Raw genomic sequence first — 15,341 nt, 5'->3', positions numbered from 1 at the left:
ACTTACCAACGCCCGTCTTTCTGTTACTCATATTGTTCTTGTTTGACAATGATGCCTGTTGGTCATGTCACTGACAACTAGTAACCAGGAAATTGCAGCCGATTCTTCTACACCTTTGGCTTTGGTCCTTTAGGTATGAAAAACTTCCATTCTATTTGTAATCTTTATTATTATTATTTTAATCCCAAATCCTGGGATGTGTTGTTGTCACTCGGATCATGTTATCTGCAACTTGATGACTTGTGTGAGCCTTTTCAATTTGGATTCCAGCCGTTCCATAGCATGAAGACTTCCTTGGTTAATATTATAAACGACTCATTTTGGCTGGCTCTCAAATGCTCTCTTGAGATTCTCATTTTATTATTTATATGTTGGTGCAGGTTTCCACACAGTGTGCCATGATATTCCATTAGAAAGTCTTTAAGAAAATAATTCCTTACTCTATCTGGCTATGCCTCAAAAATCGCCATCGCATGAGGGGTTTCTTAGGACTTGGCTCTGGTTCTTTCTAATATATTATGGTACTGAAATTCAGATTTCTTTTACATTTAGTGCACATTTCATCCAAATCCCCTCCTCTGACCCAAAATATTACCTGGGTTACCTGAGGTAAGTTATGGGTGACAACTTGGGAGATACAACAGAATTTTAACAAATCTAAAAAAAAAAAAATACTGCAAACCTCAGAATGTTTCTTATTCTGCTGAAAATCTCATTCATGCATTTATTTCTAGTCAATTACATGACTGTAATTGAATCCTATACAGTGGTGCTTGAAAGTTTGTGAACCCTTAAGAATTTTCTATATTCCTGCATAAATATGACCGAAAACATCATCAGATTTTCACACGAGTCCTAAAAGTAGATAAAGAGAACCCAGTTAAACAAATGAGACAAAAATATTACACTTGGTCATTTATTTATTGAGGGAAATGATCCAATATTACATATCTGTGAGTGGCAAAAGTATGTGAACCTCTAGGATTAGCAGTTAATTTGAAGGTGAAATTAGAGTCAGGTGTTTTCAATCAATGGGATGACAATCAGGTGTGAGTGGGCACCCTGTTTTATTTAAAGAACAGGGATCTATCAAAGTCTGATCTTCACAACACATGTTTGTGGAAGTGTATCATGGCACGAACAAAGGAGATTTCTGAGGACCTCAGAAAAAGCATTGTTGATGGTCATCAGGCTGGAAAAGGTTACAAAACCATCTCTAAAGAGTTTGGACTCCACCAATCCACAGCCAGACAGATTGTGTACAAACGGAGGAATTCAAGACCATTGTTATCCTCACCAGAAGTGGTTGACCAACAAAGATCACTCCAAGAGCAATGCGTGTAATAGGCGGTGAGGTCACAAAGGACCCCAGGGTAACTTCTAAGCAACTGAAGGCCTCTCTCACATTGGCTAATGTTAATGTTCATGACTCCACCATCAGGAGAACACTGAACAACAATGGTGTGCATGGCAGGGTTGCAAGGAGAAAGCCACTGCTCTCCAAAAAGAGCATTGCTGCTCATCTGCAGTTTGCTAAAGTTCACGTGGACAAGCCAGAAGGCTATTGGAAAAATGTTTTGTGGATGGATGAGACCAAAATAAAACTTTTTGGTTTAAATGAGAAGCGTTATGTTTGGAGAAAGGAAAACAATGCATTCCAGCATAAGAACCTTATCCCATCTGTGAAACATGGTGGTGGTAGTATCATGGTTTGGGCCTGTTTTGCTGCATCTGGGCCAGAACGGCTTGCCATCATTGATGGAACAATGAATTCTGAATTATACCAGCGAATTCTAAAGGAAAATGTCAGGACATCTGTCCATGAGCTGAATCTCAAGAGAAGGTGGATCATGCAGCAAGACGACGACCCTGAGCGCACAAGTCGTTCTACCAAAGAATGGTTAAAGAAGAATAAAGTTAATGTTTTGGAATGGCCAAGTCAAAGTCCTGACCTTAATCCAATGGAAATGTTGTGGAAGGACCTGAAGCGAGCAGTTCATGTGAGGAAACCCACCAACATCCCAGAGTTGAAGCTGTTCTGTACGGAGGAACGGGCTAAAATTCCTCCAAGCCGGTGTGCAGGACCGATCAACAGTTACCGCAAACGTTTAGTTGCAGTTATTGCTGCACAAGGGGGTCACACCACATACTGAAAGCAAAGGGTCACATACTTTTGCCACTCACAGATATGTAATATTGGATCATTTTCCTCAATAAATAAATGACCAAGTATAATATTTTTGCCTCATTTGTTTAACTGGGTTCTCTTTATCTACTTTTAGGACTTGTGTGAAAATCTGATGATGTTTTAGGTTATATTTATGCAGGAATATAGAAAATTCTAAAGGGTTCACAAACTTTCAAGCACCACCGTAATAATATTTTACCTTCAACTTTTTTTTGGGGGGGGGGCCTGCCAAGTAATTTTGTGCTACTCAAAATTGAAGTACACTGCAATAGCATTTTATATGTAATTAGTAGGTCCCTCAGTGGAACGCATACCTCTTCCAAGCCACCTATCAAAACGAAATCACTTGAAACTAAGATAATATGAAAGCTGTACACCAAATTTCATCAAAATCTATTCACTACTTTTTGAGTTACATTGGGAACAGACAAGCAAATGGAGGCAAAAACATGACCACCTCCAACAAAGTTGGTGGAGGTAAATATAATACATGACTACAGTATATATTTACACAGAGCAGCCATAAAATTAAAAATACTGACGGGTGAAGAAGTGAATAACATTATCTCGTTACACTGGCACCTGTCAAGGGGTGGGATATATTAGTATTAGGCAGCAAGAGAACAGTCAGTTCTCAAAGCTGATGTGTTGGAAGCAGGAAAAATGGGCAAGTGTAAGGATCTAAGTGACTTTGACAAGCGCCAAATTGTGATAGCTGGATGACTCAGTAAGAAAATGGCACATCTTGTAGGGTGTTCCTGGTATGCAGTGGTTAGTACCGACCAAAAGTGATCCAAGGAAGGACAACTGGTGAACTGGCAACAGGGTCATGGGTGTCAAAGATTCATTGATTCGCATGGGGCATGAAGGCTAGCCCATATGGTCCAATCCCACAGAAGAGCTACTGTAGCACAAACTGCTGAAAAAGTTACTGTTACAGAAAGGAACATTTTTCCTAAATCCATTTTCATGCTTGAAACACAACAACTTCAAAACTGACTGTTCTCTGGGGGCGTCGTGGCTCGGGTGGTTAAGGAGCCATGCCATGAATGCGGGCGACCCGGGTTCGATTCCGGCCCGAGGTCATTTCCTGATCCCTTCCCGTCTCTCTCCCGCTCGTTTCCTGTCTCTGCGCTGTCCTATCCAATGAAGGTGCAAAAAGCCCAAAAAAAATCTTTAAAAAAAAAAAAAAAAAAAACTGACTGTTCTCTTGCTGCCTAATACTAATTAGCACCCTTGAGAGGTATCATTGTAGTGAGATCTCATCTCATTATGTCTAGCCACTTTATCCAGGCAAGCTGGAGCCTATCTCAGCTGACTACGGGCGAAAGGCGGGGTACACCCTGGACAAGTCTCCAGGTCATCACAGGGCTGACACATAGACAACCATTCACACTCACATTCACACCTACGGTCAATTTAGAGTCACCAGTTAACCTAACCTGCATGTCTTTGGACTGTGGGGGAAACCGGAGCACCCGGAGGAAACCCACGCGGACACGGGGAGAACATGCAAACTCTGCACAGAAAGGCCCTCGCTGGCCACGGGGCTCGAACCCGGACCTTCTTGCTGTGAGGCGACAGCGCTAACCACTACACCACCGTGCTGCCCCCTTGTAATGAGATAATCAGTGTTATTCACTTTACCTGTCAGCGATCATAATGTTAAGGCTGATCCGTGTAAATGTATATAATATTGTGTGTGTGTGTTGTATTTTCTATACTGTAGAACAATACTGAAGACATCAAAACTATGAAATTACATATGGAACATATGGAATTATGTGGTAAAAAGTGTTGCAAACAAACAAACAATGTTTCATGTTTTAGATCCTTCAAAGTATCCAGAGTTTCCCTTGCTGACACTTTACACACTATTTGCATTATCTTAACCAACTACATGAGGTAGTCACATGGGATGTTTTTCAATTAACAGCTGTGCTTTGGGTGAAAACCTCCTCCACAGCCTCTTTTAAATCCACTGAATTGTGTCTAAACTTCTGACTGATTCTGTAGCCAACAGATGAATATATTCACAAGTGCACAAGAAGATGCATTTTCTGTGAATTCCTGATTTTTTTTAAGGGAAAGGGGAGGAGAAAAGACAAGGAGGGAAGGAAAGAAAGAAAGAAAAACGCTGTGCTACTGATGGTAAAATCTCAAATCTGACACAGAGGCGAGAGGAGGAAAAAAGTAAGATATACAATATTTTCATCCACTTTAATATATATATCTTCTATATCTATATATAGATATATAATATATGAAAAGGATAACATGCAGAAATGTCAGCACATATTGACTAACTATAAAGTTAGTTTTATTATTTAGACATATTAGGATTTCTAATGTATAGTGCGCACACTGCACTTTATTAGGAATGAAAAAGACTTGTGATTCATAATAATAATAATAATGACGATGATGTTCCTGTAGACATGAACCGTGTTCTTTAAGTTCCTGTTCTTTCTCATGTGGCTGAAATGTTACACTAATTTCACATTCTCTCTCTGAATGTGTTAAAAGTTTTTTTTTTTTTTAAAGGTAGTATATTCGTGAGAAGGTGCATAATATTGTACAAATTTTGTTTTGGAACAATAGTGCTAACCCTTTGGAAGTTATTGTGTGGTCAAAATAAAGACTGTAATATATTTTATAAATGGTGTATAATGTTGTACAAGCTGTTTGGGAGCAATACCATTCAAAAGTTACTGATTTTTTTTTCTTTTCTCTCTCTCTCTCTCCCCTTTTTTCTTCTTTTTTAAAAAAATAAAAAGCCATTAAAAATATGTCACTGCTGAAGTCACAAAAATGAAAGATCTGTTGTAGTCCACAGAAGGAAAATTAATTTAATCTAGATGCACAATATTATACAACTTGTTCTGCAACAACAATCCAGAAGCTCTTCAACTTTTTCCAAATCACAATTCATTAAAAAAAAATCAGTAACAGTTCAAAGTAAAGAGCGTACGGACAGGCAGCTTGCATGTGACCCTGTAGAACAGGATTAGCAGCTGGATGAATAATACTGTTCAACTTGCAGGAAATTTTTATGAAATTACACAACAGCAACTAATAAAACCACTCGGTCTCTAATCTGATGTACAAGTGAAGTGTAAGGTGATATATCTCTCATCTCATTATCTCTAGCCGCTTTATCCTTCTACAGGGTCGCAGGCAAGCTGGAGCCTATCACAGCTGACTACGGGCGAAAGGCGGGGTACACCCTGGACAAGCCGCCAGGTCATCACAGGGCTGACACATAGACACAGACAACCATTCACACCTACGGTCAATTTAGAGTCACCAGTTAACCTAACCTGCATGTCTTTGGACTGTGGGGGAAACCGGAGCACCCGGAGGAAACCCACGCGGACATTTATCATTTTCGTTTCACTTCACAATTATGTGCTACTCTGTGTTGGTCTATCACATAAAATCTCAATAAAAAACTTTTAAGCTCGTGGTTGTAAGGTGGAAAAATGTGAAAAAGTTCAAGGGGGTGGCACGGTGGTGTAGTGGTTAGCGCTGTCGCCTCACAGCAAGACAGTCCGGGTTCGAGCCCCATGGCTGGCGAGGGTCTTTCTGTGCGGAGTTTGCATGTTGTCCGCGTGGGTTTCCTCTGGGTGCTCCAGTTTCCCCCACAGTCCAAAGACATGCAGGTTAGGTTAACTGGTGACTCTAAATTGACCGTAGGTGTGAATGTGGGTGTGAATGGTTGTCTGTGTCTATGTGTCAGCCCTGTGATGATCTGGCGACTTGTCCAGGGTGTACCCTGCCTTTCGCCTGTAGTCAGCTGCGATAGGCTCCAGCTTGCCTGCAACCCTGTAGAACAGGATAAAGCGGCTACAGATGATGAGATGAAAGTTCAAGGGGTATGAATACTTTTTCAAGGCACTGTACAAAGCCAGTCCAAGTTATAACCTACCAGCTGTGCATTGTTATGCTCCTTCCCTAGAATGTACTACGCCCTTTACTTTGGTGCACTTAACTGTGATCAAATGTTAACAAATAACTCTTTAGAAGACAAAAATCCGGTCGGTTCTGAACGTTTCTTTAAATCAGCTTGGACAATGTTATGCACTTTTTCTAGAATCTACTACACCTCTCACTTTGGTGACTTTAGCTAGTCCTCAATTTTTATGAATGCATGGGGGGGGGGTCACTAACTTTGAAATGGTTACCCACATTTGCTCCAAAATAACTTGAGCAATATTACACACCTCATTAACTGAGTTACATTTACTTTCCTTGTGTACATCAGCTGAAAACAAAGACAGGAAATTTGCAAAACAGTTTGCTAAAAGTCACAAAAGCAGAATGATTGTTTTAACTGATGGACTCTGTTTGTCTGATACTGAATCACTGTATATTTCTGATTTGGTGTGCATTTGACTGAAGTGCCATTGCTTCGATTTATACTTTAAAGGTTTTAACTGTTAAACTCTTTGTCCATCTGATTTTATATGCTCGATATATTTTGGTACGTATGCTTTGTTACAATTTAAATGCCACATTGAAAGAAAGAAAGAAAGAAAGAAAGAAAGAAAGAAAGAAAGAAAGAAAGAAAGAAAGAAAGAAAACTGTTTTATGAATTTATTCAGTCGGAGAAATAGAAATTGAAAAGATGACTCTGTCTCTAATTACATAAAAGGTTCGACACACAGAAATGAATTTAATTGGATGTACATTTTAATAAAATATAGTATTTGCATTTAATTTGTTGAATGAAATGCAAGGAACATCTCGTATGTGATGTTCGTAACCTCTCATCTGTCAAATGAGTCTCTTTTTTTTGTCAGCAGTAACCTTTAAAATAATGTTAATATAAATTCCTGTATTGCAGTATACTGAGACAGTGACTGACTATTATTTATTGATGCCCACCTGGGTTCCCTCTGTGCCCTTTCTGGGCCATCCTTCTGTAAAATGCATAACTGTTGTAGATTTTATAGTAAATGCTATTTTACTAGATACTATTAGTACTATTATTTTACTAGATACTAAAATTACTAGTTTGTTGAACATATTGTTTTGGTGGCACAGTGGTGTAGTGGTTAGCGCTGTTGCCTCCCAGCAAGAAGGTTCTAGGTTCAAACCTCACAGTTGATGGGGGTATTTCTCCGTGGAGTGTAGATTTTCTCCCAAAGTTCAAAAAACATGAAGTTTAGGACAAACCATATGATGGTTCTTGTGGCAGTATCAACGTGCTAGTTCAGGAAGTGAGATATTTCTTAGAGTATCATGTGCAAACACGTGACATATTAAATGAAGTTATTCTAACAGATCATCCTTATACTATAATGAAACATTTCTATCTTGATGGGTGTGGTCTTTTCCATGATGATGATGCCCACATCTACAGTGCATAAGGGTAAAGGAATGATTTGATGAATATGAAAAAAATGATAAGCATAATGATAATCATGCTATGGCCTTTGCAGTCACAAGAGATGGACATGTTGGATGACGTTCTCCACCACAATCATATTTACAGACATGGGGAAAAGAAAGCAGCCTCCTCCTATCGTATAGTGTTTGCTAGTTAGTTAGTTAGTTAGTTAGTTAGTTAGTTAGTTAGTTAGTTAGTTAGTTAGTTAGTTAGTTAGTTAGTTAGTGCATAAATAAAAATTGTATGGCCTTCAGCAAATTTCTGTAAAGAAACGAATAAGTTCAGGTGACATTAATAAACAGATTTCAATATGTAGTTTTTTCAAAAATTAAACAAAATTTCAGAAACCAAGTGGCAAAAAATAAGTACATGCTATAATTCAGAAACACATAGAACCATCTTTAGCAACCATAACTTGAAGTAAACATCTTCTGTAGGAGTTTATCAGGCTGCTCAAAACAAAACAATAAAAGATGCACACAAAGTTTTGGAGTTTATCAGTCTCACATCGCTTTGCAAAAATTTTGCCCCTTCCCCCTCTTCTTTACAACGTTGCTTCAGTTCATTGGTCTCAATAGGGTTGAGGTCTGGACTTTGACTTGGACATTCCAACACTTTGATTTGTTTTTTCTTTAGCCATTCAGAATCAGTCGTTTTGCTGGTGTGCTTGAGATCATTGTTCTGTTGCTCAACCCAACTTAATCTGCGAGACAGATAGCCTCATGTTTGTCTCAAGAATATTCAGGTATAACATGGAGTTCATCATTGTTTCAGTTGACTGCAATTTTCCCAGACCCTGTGGCTGTAAAACAAGCCCAAATCCATCACCCGTCTGCGACCATGCTTGGCTTTCCCCAAATAAGGTGCTGTACATGATGACCAAATATCTCCACCTTGGTCTCATCAGTCCAAAGGACATCATTCCAGGACTTCTGTGGTTTGTTCAGATGCAATTTTGCAAACCTAAGTCATTCTCCATATTCTTTTTGGAGACAAGGAGCTTTTTCCTCACCACCCTTCCCTGAAAGCCATACTTGTTTAGTCTTTTTCTGATTGTGCTGTCCTGAACATAAACATTTAATGTGATTACAGAGCCCTGTTGGTCACATGATACAGCTCATGGGTTTTTATTTAATATCTCTGAGCACTAAACAGTCTGACCTTGGACTGAATTTGCTGGGACACCCACTCCTGGGAAGATTGGTTGTCTTGACTGTCTTGAAGGTTCACCATTTGTAAACAATCCTTCTGAATGTACAATACCGTTCAAAAGTTTGGGGTCACTTTGAAATGTCCTTATTTTTGAAAGAAAAGCACTGTTCTTTTCAATGAAGATCACTTTAAACTAATCAGAAATCCACTCTATACATTGCTAATGTGGTAAATGACTATTCTAGCTGCAAATGTCTGGTTTTTGGTGCAATATCTCCAGAGGTGTATTGAGGTATTTCACTCACGTGACCAAGTCATGTGATGCTGCCATTTTGGACGGCACAGCTCGAATCAGTTTGAATGCGAGGAAGGCGACAAACGAAAAACAAAAGAAAAAGGAGCGAGATGCAGAAAACACCTTCACTATCCAGTGATGTAGGGCATTTACAGGGCGAGCAGAGGGAGAGGTATTTGCAAAAATTGAGGTTAGCAGGCTTAGAGAACGATGTTTACCTGCTTCCACCAGGATTGTTCACTGACGTACGGAAGTACACGAAGCCCTCGTCTTTACCTGACTTCGGCCCACATGATCTGTATACCTATGTCGTTAAAAACCCATCGCCATACACAGGTATTGATCTGAAAGCGTATAAGAGTTTGGATGCCTACAAATATTTTGTGTCAGGCTGGGTAACATGCCTACATCAGTGGGTCGTCCCTGGAGCTGGTGGTCGCCATCTGATTACAGCTAAGGTTTGTTCACATTTTCATTTACTTTCGGTCCTCAGGATAAACAAAATGTTATTAAATGTCATTGGAATAACTTCTTAGTCTGTTGAGACATGGCCCGTTATAAATTTGCTGTTACCAGGCAATGACTAAGAACTGTATTATTAGGGTCGGTGTCTGTGTTGTAGCAGTGTACTAGCAGCTAGCTGTTAGCACTAGCTAATGTCAACAACATAGTAGCTGGTATGTTACTGTAGCAATGTTTACGTTCAGTCATTTGGATGACTGTTAAAACCTTTCAGTCTCAAGTTTTTCCTTTACTGGATTTACTAGTTTACTGAGCTAGCGCGCTCGGCCAAACCGCGAGCCATCGCGCGCTCTCCGGCCAGGCCGGGAGCCATCGCGCGCTCTCCGGCCGGGCCGGGAGCCATCGCGCGCTCTCCGGCCGGGCCGGGAGCCATCGCGCGCTCTCCGGCCGGGCCGGGAGCCATCGCGCGCTAGCTCAGTAAACTAGTAAATCCAGTAAAGGAAAAACTTGAGACTGAAAGGTTTTAACAGTCATCCAAATGACTGAACGTAAATATTGCTACAGTAACATACTAGCTACTGTTGTTGACATTAGCTAGCTTGCCGTCCAAAATGGTGGACACCGGGGCGTCACGTGACCCTGTGACGTCAGGTGAAATACCTCAATAGAGGCCCATTTCCAGCAACTCTCACTCCAGTGTTCTAATGGTACAATGTGTTTGCTCATTGCCTCAGAAGGCTAATGGATGATTAGAAAACCCTTGTACAATCATGTTAGCACAGCTGAAAACAGTTGAGCTCTTTAGAGAAGCTATAAAACTGACCTTCCTTTGAGCAGATTGAGTTTCTGGAGCATCACATTTGTGGGGTCGATTAAATGCTCAAAATGGCCAGAAAAATGTCTTGACTATATTTTTTCTATTCATTTTACAACTTATGGTGGGAAATAAAAGTGTGACTTTTCATGGAAAACACAAAATTGTCTGGGTGACCCCAAACTTTTGAACGGTAGTGTAGACTGGTGCATTTTAAATTTATAACCCTTATAACCCTCCCCAGATTGATGAGCATCAATGCTTGCTTCTCTGAGGTCATGGCTTCTTCTTGGCATGATGTCAACACACATCTGAGTGCTCCATAACACCAAAGTACCATAAGTTCTGCTTTCATAGCAGTAGTCACACTTCTTGAGAATGAATCAGTCTTAGGCATTTCATTAGTAACACCCGGCTGACGATTACTCTCTTAATGTCAGTGGAAGTAGGAAGGGTGTACTTATTTTATCCTACCTTGTTTCTAAATGTTGACTATAAAAATGATTGCATATTGAAATCTGTCTTTTTTTTTTGGTCACCTGAGGTTATTTGTTTACAGTAGTTATTGAGGACCACACAATTGTTATTTAGACCTTGATAAATAAAAGCCTAGAACTGAAGGAGGGTGGACTTTCTTTTTCTCAATTAAGCGGACATTTTTAATGATGACCAACAGTGTGTATGTGTGTATAGACATGAGAGTTTTACTGGGAAATACACCACTCGTATTTTTCATATGAGCTACATCCGGGACATGGAGAACCAAAACCGTGACATATTTAAATAATATGGCTGACATTGAGTGGTACAGTGGTGCTTGAAAGTTTGTGAACCCTTTAGAATTTTCTATATTTCTGTATAAATATGACCTAAAACGTCATCAGATTTTCACACAAGTCCTAAAAGTAGATAAAGAGAACCCAGTTAAAGAAATGAGACAAAAATATTATACTTGGTCATTTATTTATTGAGGAAAATTATCCAATATTACATATCTGTGAGTGGCAAAAGTATGTGAACCTTTGCTTTCAGTATCTGGTGTGACCCCCTTGTGCAGCAATAACTGCAACTAAACGTTTGTGATAACTGTTGATCAGTCCTGCACACCGGCTTGGAGGAATTTTAGCCCGTTCCTCCATACAGAACAGCTTCAGCTCTGGGATTTTGGTGGGTTTCCTCACATGAACTGTTCGCTTCAGGTCCTTCCACAACATTTCGATTGGATTAAGGTCAGGACTTTGACTTGGCCATTCCAAAACATTAACTTTATTCTTCTTTAACCATTCTTTGGTTGAACGACTTGTGTGCTTGTTGTCTTGTGGTTGTTGTCTTGCTGCATGACCCACCTTCTCTTGAGATTCAGTTCATGGACAGATGTCCTGACATTTTTCTTTAGAATTCACTGGTATAATTCAGAATTCATTGTTCCATCAATTATGGCAAGCCGTCCTGGCCCAGATGCAGCAAAACAGGCCCAAACCATGATACTACCACCACCATGTTTCACAGATGGGATAAGGTTCTTATGCTGGAATGCAGTGTTTTCCTTTCTCCAAACATAACACTTCTCATTTAAACCAAAAAGTTCTATTTTGGTCTCATCCGCCCACAAAACATTTTTTCCAATAGCTTTCTGGCTTGTCCACGTGATCTTTAGCAAACTGCAGATGAGCAGAAATGTTGTTTCTGGAGAGCAGTGGCTTTCTCCTTGCAACCCTGCCATGCACACCATTGTTGTTCAGTGTTCTCCTGATGGTGGACTCATGAACATTAACATTAGCCAATGTGAGAGAGGTCTTCAGTTGCTTAGAAGTTACCCTGGGGTCCTTTGTGACCTCACCGACTATTACACGCCTTGCTCTTGGAGCGATCTTTGTTGGTCGACCACTCCTGGGGAGGGTAACAATGGTCTTGAATTTCCTCCATTTGTACACAATCTGTCTGACTGTGGATTGGTGGAGTCCAAACTCTTTAGAGATGGTTTTGTAACCTTTTCCAGCCTGATGAGCATCAACAACGCTTTTTCTGAGGTCCTCAGAAATCTCCTTTGTTCATGCTATGATACACTTCCACAAACATGTGTTGTGAAGATCAGACTTTGATAGATCCCTGTTCTTTAAATAAAACAGGGTGCCCACTCACACCTGATTGTCATCCCATTGATTGAAAACACCTGACTCTAATTTCACCTTCAAATTAACGGCTAATCCTAGAGGTTCATATACTTTTGCCACTTACAGATATGTAATATTGGATAATTTTCCTCAATAAATAAATGACCAAGTATAATATTTTTGTCTCATTTGTTTAACTGGGTTCTCTTTATCTACTTTTAGGACTTGTGTGAAAATCTGATGATGTTTTAGGTCATATTTATGCAGAAATACAGAAAATTCTAAAGGGTTCACAAACTTTCAAGCACCACTGTATATCAAATATATTCCATTCAGCTAGCATCATATTGAACGAGTTGAAGACTGCTAGCTGAATGGAATATATCTGATATACCATGAAAAAAGCCATTATTATCTCATCTCATTATCTCTAGCCGCTTTATCCTTCTACAGGGTCGCAGGCAAGCTGGGGCCTATCCCAGCTGACTACAGGTGAAAGGCGGGGTACACCCTGGACAAGTCGCCAGGTCATCACAGGGCTGACACATAGACACAGACAACCATTCACACTCACATTCACACCTACGGTCAATTTAGAGTCACCAGTCAACCTAACCTGCATGTCTTTGGACTGTGGGGGAAACCGGAGCACCCGGAGGAAACCCACGCGGACACGGGGAGAACATGCAAACTCCACACAGAAAGGCCCTCGCCGGCCCCGGGGCTCGAACCCAGGACCTTCTTGCTGTGAGGCGACAGCGCTAACCACTACACCACCGTGCCGCCCCATTATTATTATTATTATAATACATTCCTTTCGGGTGTTCAATGCGTCTTTCTCTTTCAAAATTATCTCAAAATCTTCCATATTTAACAAAGCAAACCTGGCGGCCATGTTTATTTAAAAATTATCACAATTGCTCACTAGTGCGGAAGTTTTACGTCTCTGACGTATAACATCATGTTGTCTCGACAACCATGCAATATTGTAAACCAGGGGTGTCAAACTCATTTTGGTTCAGGGGCCACATACAGCCCATCTGATCTCAAGTGGGCCGGACCAGTAAAATAATTGCAAAATAACCTTTGTCAACTCCAAATCTTTAGCATTGTTTTTTCAGTAGGCTATGCTTTATGCTTCAGCCTACATTTGTAGCCTACATAATCACTGATCACAAGGGATCTAGATTATTACACATTTATTCACAGAGAGGCCAATGGATTTGAAATAAAATGCATTTCACTCTCAAACAACTGGTTTAATTTTATACAGTTGAGTGAATGCATTTTTACATCTGACAACGTGAACCAACTCCCCACACTAATGTTGGCAAAGGCAGATTGCTTTTCAGGGCGCACGACTTCTGCAGCCTTCAGCATGCATTTTTTCACAAGCTCACCATCAGAAAATGGCTTGGATGCTTTCACTGCTCCATCACTGACCTCATGGCTGCGAGTAAATGCAGACTGCTGTTTCTTCAGACCAGTTAACAATTCGTTTATCTTCTCTTTTCTTAATTGTTCATACAAATTGTGAAATTTTTCTTTATGATGAGTCTCATAGAGGCGCTGAATATTATATTCTTTGAGCACTACAACCTGTTGATTACTAACCAAGCACACTGGTTTTGTATTCACCTCTGTGAATAAATAATACTCAGTCCATTTTTCCTGGAAAACTCTGCACTCTGTCAACTTTTCTTCTTTTTGACAAAGACATTTTGGTAATGGGGGTATCACTCTTGATAATTTTGATAGCAACTTAATAGTGGTGAGGCAAGACTGCCATTCATGGAATCAGACAGCATATCTGGGCACGTTGCTAAAATGTGCTGTTTATTTCCTGATCTCTTGTTATGTCAGTGCTGCTTTTTTTGGCTGCCCCTAGCGGCTGAATTGAGCATTTCGGTTATTTCTTTAAAAATTCATAAGTCGTCACAGGGGCAGCACAGTGGTGTAGTGGTTAGCGCTGTCGCCTCACAGCAAGAAGGTCCGGGTTCGAGCCCCGTGGCCGGCGAGGGCCTTTCTGTGCGGAGTTTGCATATTGTCCGTGTGGGTTTCCTCCGGGTGCTCCGGTTTCCCCCACAGTCCAAAGACATGCAGGTTAGGTTAACTGGTGACTCTAAATTGACCGTAGGTGTGAATGTGAGTGTGAATGGTTGTCTGTGTCTATGTGTCAGCCCTGTGATGACCTGGTGACTTGTCCAGGGTGTACCCCGCCTTTCACCCGTAGTCAGCTGGGATAGGCTCCAGCTTGCCTGTGACCCTGTAGAAGAGGATAAAGCAGCTACAGATGATGAGATGAGAAGTTGTCACAGGAATGGGCTAGAGATTTACTTTTTTTTTTTGACAGCCTTAGAAATTTTTTCTCTACAAGTCTGGGGCCAGATTAAACCATCTAGCAGGCCGGATCCGGCCCGCGGGCCATATGTTTGACACCCTGTTGTAAACCATATTCAACGCTGACCTGACGACTTGTCCAGGGTGTACCCCACCTTTCGCCCGTAGTCAGCTGGGATAGGCTCCAGCTTGCCTGTGACCCTGTAGGACAGAATAAAGCGGCTAGAGATAATGAGATGAGATGAGATATTCAACGCTCATTCTCCATTGGGGGGCGGCACAGTGGTGTAGTCACTGTCGCCTCACAGCAAGAAGGTCCTGGGTTCGAGTCCAGCAGCCAACAGGGGCCTTTTTGTGTGGAGTTTGCATGTTCTCCCCGTGTCTGCATGGGTTTCCTCTGGGTGCTCTGTTTTCCCCCACAGTCCAAAGACATGCAGGTTAGGCTAATTGGTGGCTCTAAATTGAGCGTAGGTGTGAATGTGAGTGTGAATGGTTGTCTGTGTCTATGTGTCAGCCCTGTGATGACCTGGCGACTTGTCCAGGGTGTACCCCGCCTCTCGCCCGTAGTCAGCTGGGATAGGCTC

This window comes from Neoarius graeffei, chromosome 16 (assembly GCF_027579695.1).
Source record: "Neoarius graeffei isolate fNeoGra1 chromosome 16, fNeoGra1.pri, whole genome shotgun sequence".
NCBI classification, from domain to species: domain Eukaryota; kingdom Metazoa; phylum Chordata; class Actinopteri; order Siluriformes; family Ariidae; genus Neoarius; species Neoarius graeffei.
Note: the sequence above shows the minus strand (reverse complement) of the source record.